The following is a 27,396-nucleotide window of genomic DNA, read 5'->3' on the forward strand; positions in this document are numbered from 1 at the left end:
CATTTCATTGTGAAAAATGTGAATGTTTTAATCTGATGTCTGAAAGGTGTAGAGTAATGTCTCATTTCCTCAAGAGCCGTACTCTGGTCACAGCAGTACTCTCACATATAGTATACACACAAACACAAAAACAGGTCTCTTTTTCAGTTTAAGTGGGCCATAACACTTAAATTAAAGTAAACTAACGGAAATTGCTGTTTTAATCTCTTATTCTTTTAATAAGCCTTGTAACTTCCCATGGTTGTGGGTTTATAACAAGTTTTGTGGCTCACAGTGGTCCTCAGTAAACTCAAGGGGCTTTATTTATACTCAAACATATGAAAAAATTAAAGAGCTTAAGTTGATGTAAAGAAGCGAAACCAATAATTCCTTATTTTAGACAGAAAAAAGAAAAAACTAATGTGAAAAGGAATATGTTATAATGTCACATCCTATCTCTCAGTATGGTTCTCCAGTTTCTTGTTTACAAGCGGGTTGGCTATATGTACATGTCCATGTGAAAAACTGCCAGTCAGGGCTTAGTCTTTCCCTGACCATGAAATGCCACTGCCAGCGTAGCTTAGGAGCAAAATGGCAGAGAGCATGTCAAGCAGATCAAACCATCCACCTGAACAGGATTATTTGCAACAATGGAGATTTTTTGCTAACAGCATTATAAAGTTACATGTTTCTCTGTAAGATGATTTAATTCAATTAAGTTATTTATTTATATAGCGCAAATTCACAGCACTTGTCATTTCAAGGTTCTTTACACAGACAATAAAGTCAGATTCGTTCAAAGTTTCTATCAAGTAAACGCTGATTGTATCAGGTCACTGACTTGCAGGACATGCTCCTCCTGGATGAGCTTGCGGCGCAATACTGGCTTGTATTTTTTTTTTTTTGTTGTTGTCTCTTCTTCAACCCCTTACATGTACATGTTGCTGCTGTGATGCTCATTTCCTGTATATCTATGCTTTGCATGTATGCACATATGAGGCGAGTCCATGGTGGTGTAAAACTGGCCTTAGTGTCAACTAGATTTTTCTTGAACCCCTAATGAATGTCTGAGAATGAAAGTTTTGTTCAAATGGTTGTAATTGGAAAAAGAAGACTATGGTTAGGCACATATTGCTAAGAAGCCAAACATTAGTAGTGTTATATTTATGTATCTGAGCATGTAAGTATAATTTGGGGCTTTATGGTTTAAAGTAAATTCCCCTTTGTAAACCAAGTATACTCCATTTTATACTGTCAAAATTTAATTAAATTTTTTAAACTATTTAATAATTTGACTCTCAAAACTTCATCCATCCCTTTTATCCTGCTTATTCTGTTAGGGTCGCAGTGAGAACGTGTCTGTCTCTGGCCGTCTTTAGGGAAGAGGCGGGGTACACCTGGGACTGGTCCCCAGTCCAATGCATTTAAAACTACATACAAAAGGCAAAACTTTTGGTAAAAAATGGAAATCTGTGTTCAGAAGAAAGCCGCAGGTTAATCATGTTGCATTTAGTGAGCATCAGCAAAGTAATATAGAGGATTACTGTGAAGTGATGATTGATACAGTGATAATTCTCTAACCACTCAACCATCAAGGTTAGGCTAGTAATTAAATTTCTCGAGTCCTTCTGCTGACACTGATGATGCAGAATCCACACAGGATTACAGCCATAATGACTGTGAGCTGAAAGCTCATAAAAGGCATGCTAATGCAAATTGAAAGTATTTGCAGCAGGCGACACAAAGCTATAATGAAGCCACAGTTATTTGTGTGCCTTGTGTGTGTAAGCTTGTGTCAGCACCCATGCATCACTCTCTTTGTTTGTGCTGGTTTTTTGTATGCTCTCGTATTATTTGAAGTTCACGTTTAGCAGTCCATGTCTCCTGCTCATACAGTGACGTCTCCGAGGTACACTGCAATCTGTCAGCACCAATGACTTAACTGTGGCAGCTGGAGGTGAGACGACATTGCCAGACAAGAGAAAAGTTGGTAGTGTAAATAATGACAGATATGGGCACTTTTTTAATATATATAACACCAGTGTGAAACCACAACCATACCAATATAGTTGGGGTTTAGATGTATATGTAAAAATATTAATTATTTATATAGTTTATCAGGAAAAAATGTGATTTAGGGGAAAATAGTAAAAAATGATTTTGTGTATTGATTAGTATTAAGTTGAAATTCCTTCAATTTTTTTTCTGTCTGAGTCTAATAAAGGAAAAAAGGTCGGACTGAATATGTCAAAGATGTTGTGGGACGATTCAGTATGTTTTTTGTATGAATACTAAGTGTGGACAGGCTTACAGAGTGGTTAGCGGTTGAACAGAAGTGTTTATTTAATGTACGCCTGAAATAACCAGAATTCAACTGTTTCAAATTGCAGCTTGTGTCACAAACAATCATTACCTTATGTGGTGAACATGCAGACTAGGTTAGCAACAAATCACTTTAAAATCCATGGGAAGGATGCTGATCTGTCAAGCCTTCAAGGTACTGCTCTTAGTTCTGAAAAACAGTCTGCTTCCTCCTAACAGAGCCAATATAAATCTTCACCTTATGAACTCAAATTGGAAACTAGAGACTTATGTATAATTGTTTTAGTCTAAGGTAGCCTTTTTCTTTTGGCTTTTGGGCCAATTCTCACTGCTTTCACAGGGATTTTTAACTTTATTGTGCTTGCTTTGCTTCAATATTATCTAAATTTTATATGACTAACTCATAATGAAAATGTTTATAAATGTTATGAACTAAAAGACTGAAAAAGATTAAGATTAAGTAGAAGTAACAAAGATACCCAGCATTTAAAAGTGGTCAGAAATATAGATTTTTACGAATTGTGGAAGTGAGGATGGATAAAATAGGTTTACAGTGACTTTAATCGTTGATAAATGACACATTCAGAGCCTCCTCCGAGATTCACATATGCGCACCCAACAAGCACACATTTAAACACATAAAATTACTGCTGACCCAACCCAGCAAGAAGCATTAATTGAATGTCATGGGTCATTACATCGGAGTGCCTGTGTACTTGAGATTGAATTAGTCCGGTAAACTGACACAGGGCAGGATTGGAGAGAGGACAGACTGGCAGGAAATAAGATTGCAGAGAGCAAGCAGAGGACAAGAGGTGGGCTGATGAATGGAAGAAGAAAGTCGTGAAAAAGAAGCAGAGCAGGGAGTGTCAGCTGTACTCGTATCTTGGACATTCAGAGCTCCTCCAGATGCCCTCCCTATTATCTGGCCCTTTCTGAAACATGTTGCAAATGCATATGAATGCATTTCCTGAGGAAGCGTCGTAAACATGCCGCAGCTGCAGCCCTAAACTGAGTATTCATCAAAGGCTATGAAAAAAGGCTATTAAGATCTACAAGCATGTGCAAATGAAAAAGAAACCAGCAAGCCAAGCAACCCTAGCAGTTTCAGACCGTTATCGCTGTCTGACATTAGATTTGCTATCTCTCTTCACATTTGTACAGTCCTGAGAAAGTAGACAGGAGGACTGTCCAGCCCAATCACTAACTAAACATTCTCTAGCATTGCACTAATACTGATAAAAACACTGCATACATGTAAGATAGCAATTACATCTGCTAAGGGTCTGTTAGATGCATACTTTTCAGACTAATTTTAAGATTTTTACTCGTGAAAAGAACCAGAATGAGAGATAACATCTTACATCCCATAATTGAAATATGATTCTATATAACATATAATCTTAAAGCATGATAATAAAGTTCACAACTTAGAGTGCACAACATAATTATTTCCTTGGGCTCCAAAAATACCTCAAACCTCTAATGAACTTATTTCAGTGTCACAGTTTATTTGATGATCTATGATGTTTACTCACTGATATTCAGGCCTTTCTCTTTGGTGTGCAGAAAATATAATTTTATCCACAGTCACTGACTGCGTTAATATGGCTCTCCTTTGCTAAATCACAATTACCGCAGATGAAAGGTATAATTCAAAAGCTGCACTTGATGCCAGGATAGCAGGGAACATGTCTACATGATCTTTTTACCAAAGCAAATGATCCAAAAGGTCTTCATTTGGCATCCTCAATTCAGTGTTAGCTGCCTTGTTGCATGTCTAGTCTATATTATAATTATTGTTATTATTATTATTGGTCTAAGAATAAAGGTAAGTAAAGATGTGTAGTTGTAGATTTATATGTATGTTCATGAGCAAAATAAAACCGACTCTAGCCCAGAACCCAAGCTTTTACTTGATGTCAATCTATGAGCAATCACAGAACCACCATGAAGAGGTGGATAACAATTTTGCACAACAAAAGAGCACAGAAAAAAGATGCTTCTTTACAAAAACTAGAGAAAATGGAGCAATGGCGTGAACACAAAAAATGGGACATTGCCTGATATCAAATATCTCGGAGTGTTTGTTTCTGCAGGAACCAATCAATCTCTCTGCTCTACGAGTGCTATTCGATCGGATCTGGTTCATCCCACTCCAGTCCAAGATTAGACCATGTTTATGTAGAGCACATTTCCAACACAGTTTGACAACAATCATACTTTTTTTTTTTAAACTGTTTTTCTTAATGCTCCAAACTCCAAGGTAATTACATTGTTATTTTTTTTGTTTGCTTAAGCCAGAATGATTTATTAATGTCCAAACTGACAGAGGCTGAATTCACCAGAAGACAGATTGCTCCCTTTGTATGTATATGTAAAAAAAAAAAACATCTGTTCCTGAATTCCACAGAGGAAATGACAGAGGGATATTCTGTTCATACGCTTCATTAAACAACTTCAATATTATCCCTCCGGATAGTGAATGGACTACTTTTTTATTATAGGACAAATGTGGTATGGGTCTCTCTGGATAGCTTAATTAAAAAGTTTGTGGAACAAAAAGAGAACATTTTATCTTGTACAAAATGTATGAATTCAAATAAGTAATTTTAATAAAATTTAATCTACTTTTATGGGTGTATTTTAAGGCAGCCCCATAAACCTTATTGGAAGACATAATACTACATGCTCATTATGGCTGCTTCCTTTCATAGATGTTAATGAGGGTGATTCAGCTAATTAACACTGAGCCATCTGACTATGTCAACTACTGCAGATGTTTAAAAGAGCTGAAAATTAGGTGTAAGGAAAAATAACACAAAGAAATGAGAAAGCAAAAAGGAAACAGGTCTATGGGAAAAGAGCAAAAATATATCAGTCTGTGGGAAAACAAAAAAAGATGGGAACAGATAGTAGAAATAAAATGTACAAATGGCAAGAAAATATTCATAACAGAAAGAAAAAGAAACCTTTCCATCAATTGAACGGTGTACAGGTTACAAAGCCAGAAAGGGGAAATATGGTAGCATCCTATTACAGATAAAATTAGGTTGCATAAAAGTACAGTGCCACTAAATTTTTTAAGAGGAAACTAACTATAAATAATTGTTTCTATCAAGAATAAAAATTGAAAGATAATCAGTGACATAATTTATTTGAATTATTCAGAAAACACTTCATGGTTTTAAACACCACTAGTAGACTGTTCTGCCTTTCTTCATGTGAAATGCTCGCATATATTTTACAGGAGATTATGTTGGACAGAATTTAGGACTTTGACCTGGCTGCTCTTAAACATTAACTTTAATATTTAACCAATCCTTACAGAGTCACATTATTTGTTAAAAAGCTTGTATAGATTAATGGATTTTCTCATATAATTTAGTTAATGCAAGATGTATTTCTGTTTAATTGCATATCAAGCCTTGATAGTACATGTTGAGTATTCAGAGATGTTATTTTTTCTTTTTACTTTGGTTGTAGCAAGTAGTTATTTGACGTACTATTGCCTTTGGATCTTATTAAACCAACATGTTGATTCTCTCCTGATCTCTGAACAAGGCATTTTTCGTGCATGCAGTAGCTGCTTTCTGGCATTGAGTTGTTGCCATATGATTTTCTTGGTTGTCTGTCTTGACAAGCAATTAAGAAAGACAGACTGCCACTTTGGGTTGCTGAGCAAGACCCTTAACCCCACACTGCTCCCCGGGCGCCGCACAATGGTATGCCCATAAAAAAAATTCCTTTTTGGAGCTGTTACAAGGTGACATACAGAGAGAAGATATTTATTTTATAATAAAATGTAACGTATTTAACCTGGATTAACAAATTTTCCTCTTTGGAAAAACAACACCTTCATATTGATAAGTGCAGCAATTTTTTATCAAGCTATTGTTGCCCTTTAAAAAAGAGAATTGCTAAAAGCTATGATGGTAGTGATTAAATGTGAGCATCGACTAATGCAAAGCGACTCATCAGCCTCAAACATCAACCACCTCTAAAACTGATCCATCAGAAAAAAACATTTGGGAAGATGCCACTACTGTAACTGCCATAAAGCGCTAGAATAATTTATCCACATGAACAAAATTTCTATGGTTTTATGTCTCTACAACGGTAGGGGGACTATTCTTCCGTGCTGTTTTGGCATATTACCTCTCAGTTTCTATTCGCACCTAAATAGTAGCTAAGGAACCACACAATTACCAAAAACCACAGCGTAGCTACAGGGGAATGACTTATACTCTAACTAATAAGAGTTTCTAGCTACAGTACCAAATGCTGCTTCAGTTGTCACAATGGGCCTTTGACATGTACAGAATAAACATCTAGATTTCCAAGTGCCAAATGACCAGCCTAAACATCATGTAATAATGTGACAGGAAGTGGTAAGGTGATGGCATAGTAAGGAAAGCTTAGCGTAAAAGTGACACAACACTAAACAATACCCTATTATAGCCATATTTAGCAGATGTGCAACATTAATTAAGACAAAGATAAATAGCATGACTAGTAACTGATACCATTTAGAACACATACAATACAGAAGTCATGCCAACAAAAATGCCAAATAGAAATATATTTTAACAAATAAAAAATTTATAAATACACATTACAAACACCAATATCAGTTTCTGGATTAATGATTATCAATCATTATAAGTATTGTCAGTTCTAGATTCTGTTTGGACTGAACCAAAACTGATGATAAAACCACAATAAAACAACTTAACCAATATTAAAAATGCAAACCAAGTCTCTTTATTGTTAATCCTCTAAATTAAAATGACAAATATGCTAACGTGTGCATGGGAGTTAAAATCATATATATCAAAAAAAGTATGAAAGCAACATCTCTACCTAATCCCCTATCAGATGAATACAAAATATTCATTTCTCTACGTTTTAATTTTTCTCTGGGAGTCAACGGAAAAAATGCAAGTGAAAATCATCACTGCAAACTAATCCAGGAAGACATGTCTTCCTAATCAATGACTCAATGCAATCAACTAGTTTTCCTTAATATGACATGTTGTGAATTGTCTCCCGATAAATAAATTCTATTGAAATGAATTCACTTGCTGCAGCATTTTTCCTATACAATAAAAAAAAAATGGTGTGAATGAAAATCGTTCTGGAATATCCATGCCTGCATGCATTTTAGCAAGCGAGTTTGCACCTGACTATCATATTTGCTACATATAGACACAGAGGGTGCATCATCAATCCAAGGTTTAATACATCGCATTATGAGTCTGTAGCACTCTGCCTAATCTCCTCCCAGCATTTTGCAAAACCTGATGATCTGCAGTTTTGTAAAGGCTGGCACTGAGTTAAGTTTGCCCGCTATTTTTCCCATTTTACAGCCAAAATTTCAGAGATCACGAAGGTACTACATCAGAATTTCCTGCACTATCAAGTTTGCATGTTTTTACATATGTAAATCTTTTGTTGATCAATGCCTAAGAATAGATGTCTGCTTATGCTGTATGTTAAGAAAATACAGCATAAGCATCCTTAGATAAACAGACAGTAGCAGAAGAATGACTGTATTTAATTTTGAAGCAAGGCTTTTATCCATACAAATTCTGATTAATATGACTATTAAGACAAACCTCTTAACAGATTTATCATGCGAAAAAAAGCACTTTTTACAGTCGGCAGTGCAAGCTGCATAGTTGAGCTCAAATCAACACATAAATCTTCATTCTTTTGATCCTCACCCTCCAGCGTTTTTTCCTCCACTGGCACACAGAGACAAACAGACATGTAAAATAGCACAAATCATACCCACTGCTGATAAAAGCAAATGACTAATTGCCACTTTTAATAGCTTAATGGTTATATCACTGAACTGGGTGTAAAATGCTGTGCTGTATGCTGTTGGCAAATCGAGTTTTTCCCGCGTTATGTCAGCTGCCAAAGCTGTGTGGGGAGCGTTAATTTTGCAGCCACAAATGCACATGCATACAGATAAGTACAAACTCCCTGTTCCTGAGTTTTACACATTCAAGGCAACCAAAAATGACATGTCATACCATGCATAAGCAGAGTGGAAACAGATTAGGAAAGTGTAAACAATAAACCACTCAAATTGTGAGAATCGTGAGGTACAGAACCGAAGATTATGCCATACAACCTAAGATGGGGACAAGCTAATTAATCAAGGAAGGACAATTAGATGCAGGAAGTTACATTTGTAGAGCTGAAATTGCTTCTCACCTGCCACGCAGTTCTAATCACACTCTGCTCTGTTTGAATGAAGGCTACTGGCCCTGTCTTCAAAGAAAGAAGGGAAAAAAACAGAGGGGTGAAAGGGTGGGGAAGGGTTGACGTGATGGCAGATAGTGCAGACGAGAGAAGGAGAGTGAGAAAGTACTGAGGGTGGAGAAACTACCAGCTGTCTTACTACAACAGCTTTCCCAGCAGCAGTATACCTACTGATGCCAATGAGACACACAGAAACCTGGTAAACAAATGTCCCTTCTTGATGGTGAAATAACTGCAGGAACGATTAGAGCTGTGATAGTAATTTCCTTATGTTGGCATGATAACAAGGGATACACCAAAGAACAGACTGAAATCTTTCTGTCTACAGCCACTTCAAATCTTTGCAAACTATCCTGCGTTCAGAGCCATAAAGCACTTGCCTTTCTGCAGAGTTTCCCCGTGAGTGTCAACTTTATTTTATGCTTGACTAACACTATGCATCAGGCAACTTCTTTAGTCGTATGTCAGCAGGTGAGACAGAACTCTATGACAAAAAAAAACAACCCTCAAAAGCCTCATATCAGTTTTAAAGCTCAGATCCATACATTCCTATGAAATCTACCAAGTCAACACATCAGACACATTTGGCTGGCTCAATAACAGAAGGCAGTCTAATAAGTAAACCAGCTCAATTTACTCTGTAAAGTAAATAGGGTCAATTATTAAGTACCTTTTAAATAGTCGACCTGCCTTGGCAAATAGAACCAAACTCTTATCTTTTTGGTGCTGTAATTATTCATCCCCACAGTACTAAAAAAAGCACCCAGCATCAAGCAGTCAGCAGAGCCAATCCACATCTTTATCAAACATGTCGAGTAAGCAGGCAGGTATGAGAAGTACCTAACTTATTAATGGGGTTACTAGATAGAATTTTTATCTTGATTCAAAACTGGCAGAATAGACAGGAATGATTCCTATTAAATTACAATATCCTTGAAAAGTTAACTAAGGCTATGTTCACACTGAAGGCCTTAACGCTCAATTCTGATTTTTTAGTGAAATAAATTTTTTTTTGTGTATGTTACTATTCACATTTTCAAATGTATATGCGACCTGTAGGTGATCTCCTGTGTGAGTTGCATTCATATCATGCAAGTGTCCCACATGCGCAGTAGAGGACGCAATGACGTCACAAGTGAGTGTGCACTGTGTTTATGGAGCATAGGTGGAAGTTCAACCGAAGAAAATCATTGCTTTCCTACATCCACCTGCGACACAGCCAATCTGCTTTGAACCACACCTCCAAGAAAGCTAATCAGCATTCAAAGTTCTTCTTAAAAAGCCTCCGATACGCACCTGTCTGCTCCTGTGCGCAGGCGGCGGATGCGCTGTGTGACTTCATCCAGATGACACCGTTTCAACCCATCCCCTACTCCACCTTCATAGCTAAAGCTTCATCAGAGTGTCATTCCTCCCGGACTCTTACTGCGTTACTGTCTCATCTTAGACAGTCCGGCAGAAGACCACCATGTTGAGCCTGGTTCTGCCAGATGTTTCTTCCTAACGGGGAGTTTTTCCTCTCCACTTTCGCTTCATGCTTGTTCATCATGGACAGGTTCTCTCAACCTGTGGGGGGGGAATAACCGCCCTGTTCATTGCTCCTGTTCATGCATATCTATCAAAATTAAGTGCTATGTTTCCTGCCGAGGTCTTACCGCAAAAGACAATGTAATTGTATCAATAAATTTCTCCTAATTGTCTTTTCTCTTCGTGTGAGTTTTTCAGATTGAAATGGCAGTAAACATAGATGGTAGTGCTGGAGCGCATCTAATGATCTTTTCCAACCTTAAAAACTCAATCTTTTCAAGATGGTTAACAAAAAAAAAAGACTGCTCTCCTCAATATAGTCCACCACGGTTGTATTATCTTTCCCACTTCTGCGTAGCAAGACGCAGAATAGTGGCCTTTGTTGAGTATTAATGACGTTCAGGTCGGATGAATGCGACCAGGCTGTTCAGAAACACGTCACATTTGAAAAGATCAGATTCGTATCGGATTAAGGACCAGATAGCCAAGTGGCCTGGGTCGCATTGGAAAAAATTGGATCTGTATTTTTCAGGCTGCCATGAAAAGATCAGATACAGGTCGCATATCCATCCATCCATCCATTATCAATAAAGAAAATCGGATTTGGTTCACTTCAGGCTGCTGTGTAAACGTAGCATTATTGACATTTTACATAGATTTATGGGGCTATATACTTAATATTGTTATTCATGTATATTTTAATTAACATAATTTTTAGGCAAAACAATCATCAAACAAATGAGAAGTATGTTGGTAAAAAATGTTTTGTTACAGTCTACGCAATCATAAGATAGACTACAGACTTTCTATCAGTCCTAGCATGCAGTTGCTAACCCTCCAAAAGCCACTGAGGGTCAGGTTGTAATAGAAGCTGGTTATGACATTAATCAAAAGGTTGGTGGAAGGAAAAAGTGTGGCAGAAAAGGTACACAAAGAACTATGATAATCGGATCCTTGAGAAAATAATATGAATCAAAGCCCGTTCGTAATATTGGGGCCAGATAAGAGCAGTCAAGAGATTTTAGGTGTAAATTAGCTCTAATCTGGTACAGCAAATCAAATGCCTACATTTATACTTAAATTGTACATGATCCTTTTTGTCAAAGAATGCTGCTCTTCCTATGTTTGGTGGCGCCTTAACCAGACAATATCAGAAATAATTGAGAAAGCCAAAGCATTCCTTTAAATTTAAGTCAATATTGCAGTTCATTTGAAAATGTTTTCAAAATGTGTGGGGAGAGTAGAGAGGCATGGATTTATGTTGGATGAGGTCCAGTGTGAAATTTCCACAGTCATTTTTGATTTGGAAAATCATGTTTTCCGCTGTTGTTGGTCCCTCTTTTAAATAATTTCCACTCTGAGTGAGAACTTAACAAGGAATTTGACCTCACTTTTCTCTTCAATGTTCTGGAGATGCTGATCTCAAATGCCAATAGCACCAATATCTGCTATGATGACCATTTTCCATCTGTGGATGGCAACAAACATGCCTGATTCAAACACTTAAGATCAGAGAAACCAGTCAAGATTTCAGTCAAGCCAAAAGCCCACTGTGATAAAATCCCGGGTGTCACAAACTTCCAACAGGGAAGCAGGCTGATTGCTTCCCTGTCATGCTGCATTGATGCAGTAATTCATGCAAAAAATTGAATAAAAAGAATTAAATGCATGAACTGTGCAGTATTTGCACATTGGTTAGATTAGGCAAACATTTCTAGGTTAAAAATAACTTCTCATTGGTCCCTTATAAAATACTAGTTTTCTGGGAAACTGCTTTTTACAATTAAGGTCCCTAAGATGACAATTGTTGTAGATTGGCATGAATTAAAAAATGAATAAACTTCTCAGAATACAACTCACACATTTTGTTATGTGTAAAAGATAGAGTAGAGTTTATTAAAAAACAATAACAAAAAAAACAAAAAAAATCTAATCAAAGCCACACAATAATCAGAGGAATTGTTTACAGATTCTGAGGCTGAATTCTCTCGTCTGTGTAAATCTCCAACACTGCATAAAATAAGTCTACATCCTTTTATCTAAATCAGTGGGTTGAAAGAGGGTGTCATGTGGCCTTTGGGGTTTAAGCTACTCTTAAGCAGATCACATGAGCCCTCTTGTCAGGCGGGATCAGATCCCACCTCAGAACCTCAGGACCTCTACAGTCCTGCCGCTTTTTGGTCTTTTATGGAAATGTCAAGTTGAGACACAGTTTGCCTGTATCATATCATTGTTCTTTAAAGAAATACATACATATTAGATAAGTAAACGGCAATGAAAATAAGAATCATATGGGTAGAAACAAGTGTATGGAAACAGATTAAAATCAGCTTTAATTAAAGATTGCTCAATTAAAAGTTATTGTCCATAACATAAAGTTAGTTTAAACTTTTTAAAATATCTCTGGGTAGAAAATGAGCAGCCGGTAAATTTGCATCAACTGAGCAAGAGTGAATAAAAACAAAGAGAAAGGAAGAGAATTAAGAAATGATACTGATTCAAAATTAAGCCTTTACAGAAACATCTGAATATTGATGATTGTTTATGTAAGTATGATGTTTTTAAAATAAAAGCAAAGTTGTTTATCTTCCTTCAATCAGCTAAACCTACACTCCAAAAAAAAAATATATATATATATATACACTATATTGCCAAAAGTATTTGCTCACCTGCCTTGACTCACATATGAGCTTAAGTGACATCCCGTTCCTAATCCATAGGGTTCAATATGACGTCGGTCCACCCTTTGCAGCTAGAACAGCTTCAACTCTTCTGGGAAGGCTGTCCACAAGGTTTAGGAGTGTGTTTATGGGAATTTTTGACCATTCTTCCAGAAGCGCATTTGTGAGGTCGCACACTGATGTTGGACGAGAAGGCCTGGCTCTCAGTCTCCGCTCTAATTCATCCCAAAGGTGTTCTATCGGGTTGAGGTCAGGACTCTGTGCAGGCCAGTCAAGTTCATCCACACCAGACTCTGTCATCCATGTCTTTATGGACCTTGCTTTGTGCACTGGTGCACAGTCATGTTGGAAGAGGAAGGGGCCAGCTCCAAACTGTTCCCACAAAGTTGGGAGCATGGAATTGTCCAAAATGTCTTGGTATGCTGAAGCATTCAGAGTTCCTTTCACTGGAACTAAGGGGCCAAGCCCAGCTCCTGAAAAACAACCTCACACCATAATCCCCCCTCCACCAAACTTTACACTTGGCACAATGCAGTCAGACAAGTACCGTTCTCCTGGCAACCGCCAAACCCAGACCCGTCCATCAGATTGCCAGATGGAGAAGCGCGATTCGTCACTCCAGAGAACGCGTCTCCACTGCTCTAGAGTCCAGTGGCGGCGTGCTTTACACCACCGCATCCGACGCTTTGCATTGCACTTGGTGATGTATGGCTTGGATGCAGCTGCTCGACCATGGAAACCCATTCCATGAAGCTCTCTGCGCACTGTTCTTGAGCTAATCTGAAGGCCACATGAAGTTTGGAGGTCTGTAGGGATTGACTCTGCAGAAAGTTGGCGACCTCTTCGCACTATGCGCGTCAGCATCCGCTGACCCCGCTCCGTCAGTTTACGTGGCCTACCACTTCGTGGCTGAGTTGCTGTCGTTCCCAAACACTTCCATTTTCTTATAATACAGCTGACAGTTGACTGTGGAATATTTAGGAGCGAGGAAATTTCACGACTGGATTTGTTGCACAGGTGGCATCCTATCACAGTTCCACGCTGGAATTCACTGAGCTCCTGAGAGCGACCCATTCTTTCACAAATGTTTGTAAAAACAGTCTGCATGCCTAGGTGCTTGAATTTATACACCTGTGGCCATGGAAGTGATTGGAACACCTGATTCCAATAATTTGGATGGGTGAGCAAATACTTTTGGCAATATAGTGTATATATATAGCATTAATGCGTATTTAGTCCACATGAAAACAAAAGTAAGTAGGACCACTTTTTCCTGCAAAATAGCTCAAATGCAGTCAGGCTGGATTAAGAGTAGCTTACATGTGAGCAGAAGTTTTCAAGTTTTTCTTAAGATGCTTAATTGGGTTTTGGTCTGAACCTTGACTCAAACATTCTTCACATTCTAACTTATGCTTTATTCTAAACCCTCCATTACGGCTCTGGCATTTTTTTTCTCAAAAGAGGAATGAGCCTTAAAATGGTTTCTTCCAGGATTGCAAAATATTTATTATCATTCATCTTTCAATTAATTCTGACCACCTTTTCTATTCCCTGTTTAAGAAAAACATCTCCTCAGGTTAATGCCACAGTATTTCTTTCACCTGCCACATGCCTCCTGTCAGGTAATAGGCATGTATTGGTAGTTTTTTAGTTGTCCCATATTCCTTCCATTTTTAGATGATAGATTTAACAAGCAGCTGGAATGTTGAAATACACGAAGCAAAAAGGTCCTGGATTTGAAACCTGGCCTGAATCTGTCTGCATGCAGTTTTCTTGTTCTCCCTATGTGTTTGGACTGTTTGTGCTTCAGCCTCCTTCCACGTTCAAAGAATGGTTGGTTAATTGGTCTCTCTAAATTGTCCTTAAGTATAAGAGTGTATATGCATCATTGTTTTTTCCTGTGTTGCTCTGTGATGGACAAGGAACCTTTTGGTGAGTTCCAAGAACCTTTTCTGGCACTTGATTGAAAAAAAATGAAGATATCAGCGAAAAGGGTGCAGAACACAAATCAGCGCAACAATTCTCAGATTTTTATTTAATGAAAAATTAGAAAAACATTATTTATTTCCTTTTGGTTTACTACCGAATGCTACTTTGTAAATATCAGGAATGAAATTCTACTAAAAAGTGAAAGGTTTTAGAATGCAGAACCAGAAGGGAAAGAGAAAATGTATGCTTGGAAGGAGAGAACATGTAAACTGAAGTCAGAAAAGCTCTGACTCCGATCTGGTCCTATTTTGCTTGAAGGCATTAGTGCTATTACTGTGCTCATTTCTATTTACATGCAGGACAATGGTTTTTTAATCTGTTTGCTTTTAAAAGGCATTTTTGGATGATTTGAGTTGTCAAATATTAGAGTTATTTTGATCTGCAATGGGAATCTTTTTCAAAACATTGGTTGTCTTAAGGAGTTCAAATTTGCATTTGTTTGAGCCTCCTACATTACCTGTTGCTACAATTTATCTATTAACACCCCTTTCTAACACTCAATCCTAAAAAAAATATGCAGCACACTTAAAGTCTCCCTCGTGATGTAAAAACTCAGGCAAAACTGACTCACGAGGTGAAAAGATTTTTTTTGGCAAGCCATCATTAAGAAAAAGTAGTTTTACTGACACTACATCCGTCTGTCTTTCTGCTTTGGCAAGAACAGTTCTGAAATGTTAAAATGCTGTAACAAGTTGTGTTGTGCCAAGTCTGGCACCCAAAACCTATGTGTCGCCGTGAAAGGCTGTTTTAAAGTGTGAACATAAAAAATTGCAGCACTCCCACGTTGGCAGTCATTACTGAAGCTTTTCTTTATGCATAAGTTTGACCCAAAGCTAAAACTAATTTTCATCAGACTGTTGTGACAACAGTAGCTATTCAACTTAATTACCTAAAATTGTTTTGAGTTCTTGCAACGTTTCTTTTGCAAGAGATTTGAAAAATCGTGAAATAACTACTCATGTGGCAATGGAAGGTATTATGCATGTTTTACTGGGAACAAGTACATTTGTTTGCTTTAAGGAGAACTTTTTTGCTAGAGTCGGTCCTTTGAATTTAAGGCAAGCAAGTCAAGGTACAATTCTAAAGAGGGATTTTTTTTTTCTCTTAATCATAAAATCCTTAAAGACATAAATTTAAATTGAATATATGAAATATATTTCTTTCAGTAAAAGGTTATATTTCATCCAGCCTTGTAGTTATTTTAAGGACCACATTTTGGTTTGAAGCTATTAATAATTATCCCTTGTGTGCATGACAGCATACTGTAGTAGGAAGCAGGAGCTTAACCTGCAACCTGAGGGTCGGTGGTTCAAAACCAAGCTCCGTCCGTCTCAGCTTTTGTGTCCTTAGTGTGCCTCAAGGCATCTGTTTCTACAATGTAGGTTGCTACTATCTGTGTGTGAATGAGCGAACGAATAAATTAAACCCCCAAAACAACAGATGTTATTTAGACGTTTTTTTTGTCTAAATCTGGTCGGTGTGTCATAGTCTTGATTTAATCCAGCAATTGTTGTTGAAAAGACGTTGCAAACCCATCTTTTCAATTATCTGAAAATTTCGGCTTTTCCTCTTTCACTTTCAAACCAAATATAGATGTCGTTTGGACATAAATGATGTCGTCTTTCCAATGTTTTTTCAACCAATTTTAGGTCGGTGGGAAAGAGCCTTGAAGTTCCCTGACTTGAAAAGGTGATAGCTTAGCTTTACAAAAGCGTTTATAATTTCCCAGACCTTCAGTAAAACTTTGCTTGTCTTTACTAGCATCTGTATTTTGTTATGTATTATTATTTGTTATGCTGAAGCATCAGAACCAAACCACAGTCCTTTCTCCATCCTTTAATGTCCTTTGTTCAGAGATCTTTTCATGAGCACATCAACATAACTTTCATTATTTTACACCAAAGAAAAGTGTTTAGACGTGCAATGCTTCCAAAACAGTAACAATGAAATTATTAATAGAGGCAATGCTTTACACCATTAGTCAAGTATGCTGTCTCAAGTTATCTTATGGAGTAGTACGTGTTTATAATGTACATTGAATCTACGCGTAATTAAAGCCATGCATCATTGCTTAAGTACACACAATGTGAAGCTCGAGACCATATATAGACTCAAGCTGACCCTGCAACGACAGCCAACAATATCATACCCCATGAAGCCAAACAAAAAGAATGTGAGCTGCATTTTTTCCTCCTTCCTCCTTTTTTTCCACAAGAGCACATACATTTCATAAAGTGCTGCTGGCAAACGCTAACCGGCTCCACAAAGCATCTTGTCTGACGTTCAGGCCTGGTGCAGGGTGAAAGGGTTTACTTTCTGCATCACAAAAATGAGTCAAAGCAACAGTCAAGCTAAACACTTTTCTAAAGGGTGTCAAAAATAATTTAGGACTCACATGACACATCACTCCTGACATTTTGACAGTTGACTGAGCTCAGAATCAGATTTTTTTTCAGGCAACAACAGTGCAAGACATTGTAACAGACATTTTTTTTTTTTTTTTAAAGCAGTGTTATACAGATTTGGATGAACCATGTATAAGCACAAGCCAGGACATATGATGAGGAAATATACATCTACATGTATTATATTCTATTTGATGGATTGGAGCTTTGTGTGAATGCCAAACAAAAGGTAATGCATACATTTAAAGATGACATAGATGGATGGATGGATGGATGGATGGATGGATGGATGGATGGATGGATGGATGGATGGATGGATGGATGGATGGATGGATGGATGGATGGATGGATGGATGGATGGATGGATGGATGGATGGATGGATGGATGGTGTTCCATATAAAAGTCAGATAAAGTACACTGAAGTTTAGGTTGTTCAGGCTCAAAATGTTCATACATTCATAGCAAATAATATCAAAGAAAATATCAATGACAAATACATATCTTAGAACAATCACCATAACAGAGGGAACAAGTCAAAAGCAAGAGTTTCCATGGTGTGTTTATACTGCTGGTCTGTGACTGTTAAACATCCTGAGGAAGACTAGTTACTGATAAGGCTTGCAGGCAGGGAAACAACTGTTTAACTGTTGAAACAGCCCCCCCCCTCAGAGCTAACCACAGCACACGCCTTTCTGTGCAAGTTCTTAATTATTGTGACTTCATAGAAAAAAGACAAATCAGCATTAGTCCAATCCCGGGCAACTGAAACTGGAATTTGTAGCCAGCACCTTCCTTTTAGTGTTCATTTACAACCCAGTTGATCACTGTGATAAATGTACCATTCAAGAATTAAAAGCATGTATTGCAATCATTCCTTGGTTAAATGGTGTCAGCCAGAGTTTATCTCAACACTAAACACTGTGAAGTGTTAGGCAAAGTAGACAAAAAGCAATTTGGAAATAACAGAAACATTTGCAGCAAATTTTTTGGAAAGTTTACTACTAAAATGAAGATATTCTATTTTAAGGATTGAGTAATTGTGGAGGGCATCATTCTGTGGATAGGAACCGTGATAACTTGATTTGTTTTCCCTCAGGAGATATTTTAGAAGGGTCAGCACAGCCCATAGTATACATTACCATGTGTGACTGCAGCCCTGACACAGCCTAGTTGAAAAAGAGAATTGCTATGCCATGGCATTTGGGCCAAGCAATCATGCACATAGCAGCTTAAGTGCTTTTTACAGTCACATAAAGGTAAACAATTGGGCTATTATAGAAGAGATTGCAATTCTGATACACCAAGACATTCCTACTAACATCTATTGCCATAAATGCAAGAATAATAAAACTGTAAAACCGCCACCCTGTTTTATTTCTTTACGCCACCTGGCAAAAATATTTGTAACCATTCCACTTTCTCATATTTTGTCACATTTACTGTGGCCCCAATATTTTAAGTATTTTCTTTATATTTGAAGTGATAGACCTACACAAAGTAATGACAGTAGAAGAAAACTGATGTTATGGCTGTCTTTAGTCTGATACCTTTCAATAAAATCTAATTGTCTAATATCTCAATCTTTTAACATATTACTGTGTGCCTTTCAAACTGAAGATGGAAAAAGTCTGATGATAAGAGGCATGTTTGTCACTCTAAAACAGGCCTCCCCAAAGTTGTCCCCAGCCAATGTCCTGCAGGTTTTAGAGATTTCCAACATTCAGCACAGCTAATTTCCATTGATAGCTGATTAACAGGCTGTTGCTGAACTGTCATTATCAGAAATTGCTGCGTTGAAGCAGAGAAACCCCTAAAACCTGCAGGACAGCGACCCACGAGGGGAAACTTTGGGCAGGCCAGCTCTAAAATGACAATTTCACAGTGTGGTAGCAGCTCTGAATGAACTGCAGGCATCTACAACCTGGTTTAAGTTCACAACAAGCCATGTAGAGAATGGTACACTGAACAGATAAGAGCAAAATTTATAATTTTGACCTATATCCAAAATGATTTTTTGTTGTGACAAAATTACACTGCACATCACAATTAACAAACATTTCCCATGATGACATAAAGTAGTAGCAAGCTGCATCATTTTTTGTGGAATGTTTACTTTTGCAGGGTAAAGTAGGCTTGGCAGTGTGTAAATATTAACAGGGCTAAACACATTAAAATACATTTTAGTAGGGCTAAGGCTAAATCCTTAGGTTAGAGCTTACTTATGGTAAAAATTAACAATGTGTTATTTTTTTTCTGTCTTCAATGTTATCTACGTATACAATTTTGTCTTTGTCACATAAAACTCTAATTGTAATACACACATATTTAACTTCTGACAGAACAAAATGTGAAACCATTAAATAGGTATGACTACTTAAGGCTCACCCAAAAATCTGAAAGTAGAATGGGAGGTCAATCTTTTAGTTATCAGGCTCCTCTCCTGTGGAATAAACTGCCAGTTTTGGTCTGTTAGGCAGACAAACTGTTTACTTTTAAGGCTAGCCTTAAAACTTACCTTTTTGAGAAAGCTTATAGTTTAAATAGCTCAGGCCATCCAGAGCTACAGTATATCCATAGTTATGCTGCTATAGGCTTAGACTGCTGGAGGACATAGGGACCCCTTTTCATCCTTCTGTTTTAATATCTCTATTCTCCCATTCTGCACTATTTGTTTGTTCAACCCAAAACTTCATGTTCTCTCTGCTTTTCTTGTTACAGTAGCTTCATCAGGTCTGTCTCTGTTTGGCTTTTACACCGTTCAGAATAGAAAAGAAATATCAGCTGTGCTGCTGCCTTTAACACCTTAGACTATAGATGGTAGAGTTTGGCCTGTTTGTCTGTGCTCAGTCCTGTTTCTCTTATGTACATAGAAATGAGATCAACTTTTACTCTGACTAACTATGTGCTCTCTTTCATCTCTTTGACATGAAAACTGTCCCATAAATTATCTGCTTAACCAGTTTTGTTTTTTTCTCAGACTGAGCCCCCTGTGGACCTCAGTTACTACTGACTTGAATGCAATTTTATAGTAACAAAAAACTCGTAAATTATAACAAAAATGTGAGAGTGATACAAATAGCGAAAGGTAAAATAACCTTTTTATAAAATAGAAATGTTAAATGTCTCTTCCCAGAGACATTTTCTCTGACAGGGCTGATCGGTGCTAAACTATGTGAGAAACCACAGGCACACCATGAACTCTAAATCACTACAACCAAACATTTACGTATGAACATAGATAGGGCCTTTTTGAAATGTTGTTATTGATCTTGTGAAGGAACTGTGCCAGGTTTTACATTTCTGTCTTTCTGATGGAATTTTATTGTGTTGTTGGCAGTCATTTAAGCCAAAATCCAATAAAGCCAGAGCAAAAAGCATTCAAAAGTCAGATTACAAACGGGCTATATAGCATTAACAAGACAGAAGAATAACAGCCATTTGCGTAAAAAATTACTCAATTAGATGTTAATGTGTAAAGGGTGAATAAATAACTATAATAAACATTCAGGTACCAAATATTTAACATTTTAACTTTAAATTGAAACATGGTTGTATAAACCATCCAAACCAAAGACACAAAAGAGAATATATGGATTATTTACATACATAATATCAGTCCATAGACTAATGAAATTGTCTTGGCTTTTTAAGACGAAATAAACAAAAATTTATAATTTTTCTTAATATTTGTGTGTCATGTAAATACATTTTATTATTTCATTCAGTATGTATGAGGTCAGGCACAGGGATACTTAAGACCGGGGTCTAACATTTTCAACAATCATAAACATACAGCCAGAGTTATAACTTAATAGCTTTAATCAAAGAATATCCGTGCATTGGAATAGCCCAAAGTAAAACACAGACTGAAATGAGAATCTGATGTAAAACTGTAAAAAAATGCTGATTATAGATGATTTACTGTCAAACTGAGCTTCACCTACATTATGAATATAGTGTCAAATCCAAAAATGTCTGCATTTTTAACTGTTCACATAGTTTTAACTTAAAGGTATAGTGGAGGATTTTTGAAAATTTGTGAAAAGACCCGCCCTCTCCACTTTGAAAAAAATGCACATGCACAACCCTGTACCCGCTCCCGAGTTGGAATGCCTATGAAATGCTTGCAAGAGCGTGCCCAGACCTATTTCTCTTCGAGGATATGTGTGTACGCAATGGTAAGACGGTCGCTCAGATGGATTTCGTATCACCCATATTTATATATAAAAGTTTTCTTGCAAGTAAGACTACTGGTACATTAAAAAATCATGACTTGCTTGTATGTGTGTGTGAGTGCTCCAGTGGAAATGTGGACATCTTTGGAGAGTAAATAAAGATCTGTGGCCACCATATAACTACCAACGATAAAAATTACAAAATAAATAAAATTATGTTCCCTGGAAAGTTATAATATAGAGGTAGATAACTTTTACTAGCAGTGATGTGAAATTGATTTCTCCAAACAGCATGCAAGACTTTACCCGTCCAGTAGAAACTTTGCAACCATACACTTCATAGACACTTTTTCTCTTACAATCTTCTGACATTTTTAAAGAACCGCTTTAAAAAAGGTGTGCTTCAATGACTGGAGGAACCCAAGCGCCTGAAAGTGCGCATGCGCAGAAAAAGATAGCTAACTGGGGACGAGCACCTAGGACGGTCTTATGTCAACATATCACCAGAAAGATTGACAACTAGGAGAACCACTTATTTTGTTGATCCATCTGGAAAAAGAAAAGCCTCCACTATACCTTTAAGAAGAATGACGGAAAATGCAAGTAGACAATTAAGACCCCCCCCCCCCCCCCCCCCCCCCCCCCCCAGTTTATTTTTAGTCTTGGAAATACAAACACTTCTACAAACAAGTTCTCTCAATTTGCCTTTATATTGTCTCTAAGATTTATTTGCTGGTCTCTGCAGCTCTGCTAAAGTTTGCTCACGTTTCCTAGGGTGTGGAGAACTCTGTTTAGCATGTGTTGTGATTCTATATTAGTCAAAACATTTATAAAAAAAAAACAACCAAATAGAGAAATTGGATTTTAGTTTTTGATATATTAAATTATTAGAAGATTAGTAATTTTAAGAGAAACATACATTGAGCTTACTCTGTACCACTAAGGACTTGCAGTTTTATTTAGAAAGCTATCTCTACTCTCTCAACAAAATGCAGCATGTCTATCCTCATGGGAAGCTTCAAGGGGTCACAGCCTTGTCTGAACAATTCCCAGGGATTTTCTCTAGTGTAGGTAGAAAAATAGTAGGGTGTTTTGCACACTGGGTGATAAATGTTTTGATGCTTATTTTTTTTTCTGGTTTTTCCTCATGCTGTAAGAGGAAACGTTTGATACGACAACACTCTATCAAAATCCTAAAAGAAATCAGACTAGAGGCTTTAAAGATATGATGACAAACATTGGTTTAAACAGATAATCTCATTTTAAAGTCTGCAAGAGCCCAGCTTATCAGACCAAACGGGACCGTTTTGGTATTTCAATGTTTTTCTTTGATTTAGTAATGGAAAACCAAATAGAACTTTTCAAACAACTATGAAACACTCTAAATTTGGAAAACCAACTGCACATATTGCGGAAGACAACATATTTTATGTGATGTGATTAGAAATAAATTATTTGTATAAATAAGCTGCGACTGAATTAATAATTGATCTTGATCCAGACAAGACTCAGTTATGTTTGAAAAATATATTTTGTGCAAAAATAAGACATCTGCAGCCTTTCTACTCTACTTTTTTTTTTCTTATATCCTAATATTCTGACCAACGTCTAATAGGGACAATACTTTAGATGTTTATATTTATAAATCCATGCCAGTAGGAGCTGTTGATCATCCACCATGTTTTTCCATGTAAATCTGTCTGCGCAGTTACAAATTTTTCCAAGGGCCGTGGGTGGTAAGCTTTTACAATTTGGCTGTGGACCTTCCAGACACATTAAGCTTAAACCAGGCCTTACAAGCAAAGAAGAATGTCAACTTACTTTTAATCTTATTTTTTCTTTTTAAAGATTTTTTTTATAAGAGAGGTGGCTGTAGTGGAGAAGGAAGGGTTTTACTCCTGGGCTTACTGAATTTTCTACAACATCATACAAACAGCCCTCTCTGCATGTTAAACCCACTCTCTTATCTTTCAGTACACTCTCCAGGGCTCCATTTTACAAAAAAAGAAAAGACTAAGAGTCAAAATAATCTGGAATATGAGGTGAAACTAAAGTGAAGGCATTGTAGAGCAAAAGCTCCTCCTGGCTAAAGAGCAGTAGGTCAGGGTTAACCCTTTTTCCTGCATGTTTTTCAGTGATTTTCTCCTTCATATATGAGTTAAACCACACTAAGATTCTGCAGCAAGCTCCAGGCAGATGGACTAGATGATGAGCATAATCAGCAGTATGGCCTTCATTCATAAGAAATGAGGCTTTTCTCTGATTAATGAGGTAAAAGTGAATATATTAATTTTTCATTTTTCAATCACAGCATCCTTAACATGTAGGAAGATCTGTTAGTTTGTTCTTTTAGAGAGAAAAGAGGCAAAGCAGTGTAATGAATGAGTGTTTATGAAAGCTTTAGGCTGACAAAATGTCACAACAGCATCACCTAATGATTTGGTTTAACCTGTGCAAGTTTTTCCTTTATGCCTAATCCATAAAAGCAGGGCAATGAACAAAAGAGGGAAATAATAGGATAGTGTAATTTTAGTCTTTCTGCTTGTTGATTTAAGAATTGGGCATATTCTCTGAAAGGAAAGACATCCTGGGTTTGGTTACTTATGTTGTCATACTGTTCCTGTGATATAAAGTTCTACTTATGACAGCCTAGACCAGAACTGTTAGAATTTTTTTCCTTCTATAGCCCCATTTACACTACACTTTTGAAACCGCGCAGAGAGTAATGCACCATAACATAGATATTTAAATTTAAATGAAATGCAACTGAATTGGACCATGCCAGACACAATCAAACCGCACTAAATCTAGTATTAGTTTAACAGTAAGGCCCGGCACAGTTGATCTGTGGCTTGGTTCTTTGATAACAAAGAGCGCTTGAGCAGACCGCGTCATCACCTATTTACAGTCAGCTGACTCATTTCTCGGGTTTTCCAGTGTGTCTGGCTTTGCAATTCACAGATCTCTTCTCCTGTTCACAACACAAACTTCTTCTCAGCTTATTAACAATAAAGGGATCAAAAGAGCGTGGTGCGACCTGAGATGATGCTGAGACCGAGGCTCTCTTTGAAATTTGGGCGGATGATGCTATCCAGGCACATAAGTTCATTTTTGTTTGCGCAATTCCCGCCTTGAGAGCTGTAGTATCTTGGACCACTGATAGGAGGAGCGGAACCGTGCTAGCGTGATGTGTAAATGGTCGTAAGAACCAAGCTTGGCAGGGTTAACTGATTGAAGTTTAGTCAGAACTTGGCACGGATCGCTTTTAGAGGGGTAGTAAATGGGGCATAGCAGTCCAGAGTTCAAGTACCTTCTTTCCCCCACCTGTTGCCAGACACCGCAGTTGGCTAAATTACAGTATAACTAAAAAATATACACATAGAAAGATGATTATAAAATGAATAAATGTGATTATTGTAGTAGTAGAAGGAATAGTTGTACGTTTACCGCTAATTAGATTTTATTTGTTATTTTTGCATCAAATCTTTGTATAAATACAAGAAAATAATTATTTGTTATTCAGGGTAATCAAACCGTGGGAATCTCAAAGGGGTCATGTATATAATGGATGTTGAAGAACACTGAAATAATATGTTACCTCTGAAAAGGAGAGTAAACAGAGGCTTTAATGAAAGAAAAGTGAAGGAAGCTTATTTTCAAAAGGACAAGAATCAACATAATAGAGTGGGCAGGGAGAAGAAAAACAGCCTAGGTGAAAATGTTCATTATTAAACACTTGCATCAACAGCTAAACAATCTTCCTGATCCAGCTGAGACATATCATTAGCTTAGATGTCAGCCTGTGATTTAAAAAAAAAAAGAATTTCAAAGGGGCTTTTGAATGTGTTCTTCATCAGTTTCTTTGAGAAGCGTGCTGCCTTCCATCGCGGTTACTCTTTCTGATCAAACTGCAGCCACTTTAATTAAGCAAAACTGAAGTGTTTCCATCAGTTCCTGCCTAGTAATATAAAATCAAGCTTACAAACAAGACTAAGAACGAATAAAATGGCAAACAGAAAATAAAACCTGCATGCCTCATCTTTTATAGCAGATGTAAACGCCAAAAAGCTTGATATACTATGTGCATGCAATAAACATATTATTTTTATTTTAAAAATAGATTGATGACATACATAGTTATGCATTTCAGTCATATAAATCAGTTCATTTTGGCCTTGGGAGAATCACTGTTGCTTTAGTGCTTTCTTGATAGCAGGTGCATCTATTCCTGTTACAAAACCATCATTGAAGTCTGGCTTTTGATGATTTATACATCCAAACATATACTTCCTAAACTTTAAATGACTTGTGCAAATTCGGTGTTAACTATTGGGGATAGCTCAACACTTTGCACAGTCAAACTAAACCAGATTATTGAAAATTAGGATCTCCTAAGGATTCAAATGTCCAGATTTCTATCTTTAAAGGGTGATGGGGACAGGTTTGTTCCACATGCGTGAGCAAAGCACTACTAGACTAAATTTTAGGAAAAAAGAGGAACAGCCTTTATTAAAAAAAAAAAAAAGCTGCTTTGTTTTCCATATTCCAGCAATTTCTATAACAGTAATAAATAAACAATTACATAAATCAGAGATCCTTGACAAATAATCTGAGGTGACACATTTTTTATTTTATTTTATATGGCATGATTCCTTTATTAGCAAATGCAGATGGTCAGCTCATTTTCTCTCCCTAATTGCTAATAAAAGCCTGTTAGTAACTTTTACACAAACACTTAGCAATTTTGCAAGCTACTTTACTTTAAATACGTATTAAACATCTTCTAATATTCTTTCTACATTTAAAAATACACTGTAACTGGGTGTTATTTAAATAACTACAGGTTTCCTTAAAGGATTCATTCTTGCATTTTCAACAACTGTAAAATACTGAAAGTTGTTTTTTTAAGATCAATTCAACACCACTGCTTAGGCCTAACCTGAATCAAAAATCTCAAAGGTTTAGCATCTTTTTCAGACACAGAGTAGGAGCACATGTCCATAATACGATCCAACAAGCTTTGATGATTAAGTTGGACCTGTGAATTGCAACATTTTAAAACCTCAGAATTTTAGTATGGAGACTATGAAGTAGGCGTTATCAACAGTATCAGAAATCTAACAACCGCCTGCTCATATTTGCGTAAATAATCATGCATTAATTTGGATTTTAACTTAAGGTGCTTTATTAGACAAAGCAAGACTATTCTAGAGACTACAATGTAATGGTCTTTTACTGCTTTCCATTGCAAGGTTAAGTCCCATCATTCACTCAACAGAAGATAAATATATAAAAAAAATTCTGTAAGTATCTCATTTCAATTTCAGAATGGAGTCAGTTCAATTAAATCAATTGGGAACTTATATTTATAACTCTGATCTTTAATATTCCATTCTGTGTTGTTGATCTGTTTTACATTCTGTCATGTTTAGCTCCTCCATTAAGCATTACCGCATAGATCTGCAATGTTGCATGTGTAATTTTCTTCTTTTTATCCAGTTATAAGATAACACAATCTTAGCACATTGGTTTTCTTTTTTAGACTTCACCTGCAGTAAAATGATCTGCATACATCCCACTAAGGGAGGTTTAATCAGCATTAATGAATTCAATCTTCTTTCAGCATTTTCAGAGTCTTTAACGGAATCAAACCTGAGGTAAAAAAGGATGCTTGTTCAAAAAGTCATGAGTTAGAAGATAGGACTGGAGGAACTGGTTAAATAAATCTCTCTGTAACCATATAGAGAAAGAAATATCACCTCTGAACCATACTTGGTCTTGTCTAATACTGCTGTCTTCTCTATACTGACACACAATTCCTCTGTGCCTTCCTGGCGCCCTGTTGCATCATCTTTTTGTTTTCTTTCTGTTTCTCTTGTTCCTTGAAATGAAAAATAAAAAAAATCTAGATTTTTTTTTTTTTTGCGTTTACCCAAATAGGTAAACAACTAATAACCCACTAACATTTATTAAGGGAGCCCATATGTGCAAGAACTCAGCCAAAAATAGGCCTTGCATGATACTGAACACTTATTATATTCACT

General features: G+C 36.8%; 1 protein-coding gene across 3 annotated transcripts in view; it reads right to left on the reverse strand.

Annotated features, from left to right (window-relative positions):
- kank4 (KN motif and ankyrin repeat domains 4) overlaps positions 1-27,396 on the reverse strand; it is a 108,924-nt gene that overhangs the window by 33,283 nt on the left and 48,245 nt on the right. Inside the window, exon 1 of one of the 3 annotated variants that reach the window (XM_038278336.1) lies at positions 8,527-8,608. The exons of the other annotated variants lie outside the window; for them this stretch is intronic. The gene's annotated coding sequence lies outside the window, so the exon portion shown is untranslated. Of the gene's footprint in view, positions 1-8,526; positions 8,609-27,396 lie in introns of those variants that run through there. 3 annotated transcript variants of the gene reach the window in all.

Source organism: Cyprinodon tularosa, unplaced genomic scaffold, assembly GCF_016077235.1.
Source record: "Cyprinodon tularosa strain WSP-4 unplaced genomic scaffold, ASM1607723v1 ctg140, whole genome shotgun sequence".
Classification (NCBI taxonomy): domain Eukaryota; kingdom Metazoa; phylum Chordata; class Actinopteri; order Cyprinodontiformes; family Cyprinodontidae; genus Cyprinodon; species Cyprinodon tularosa.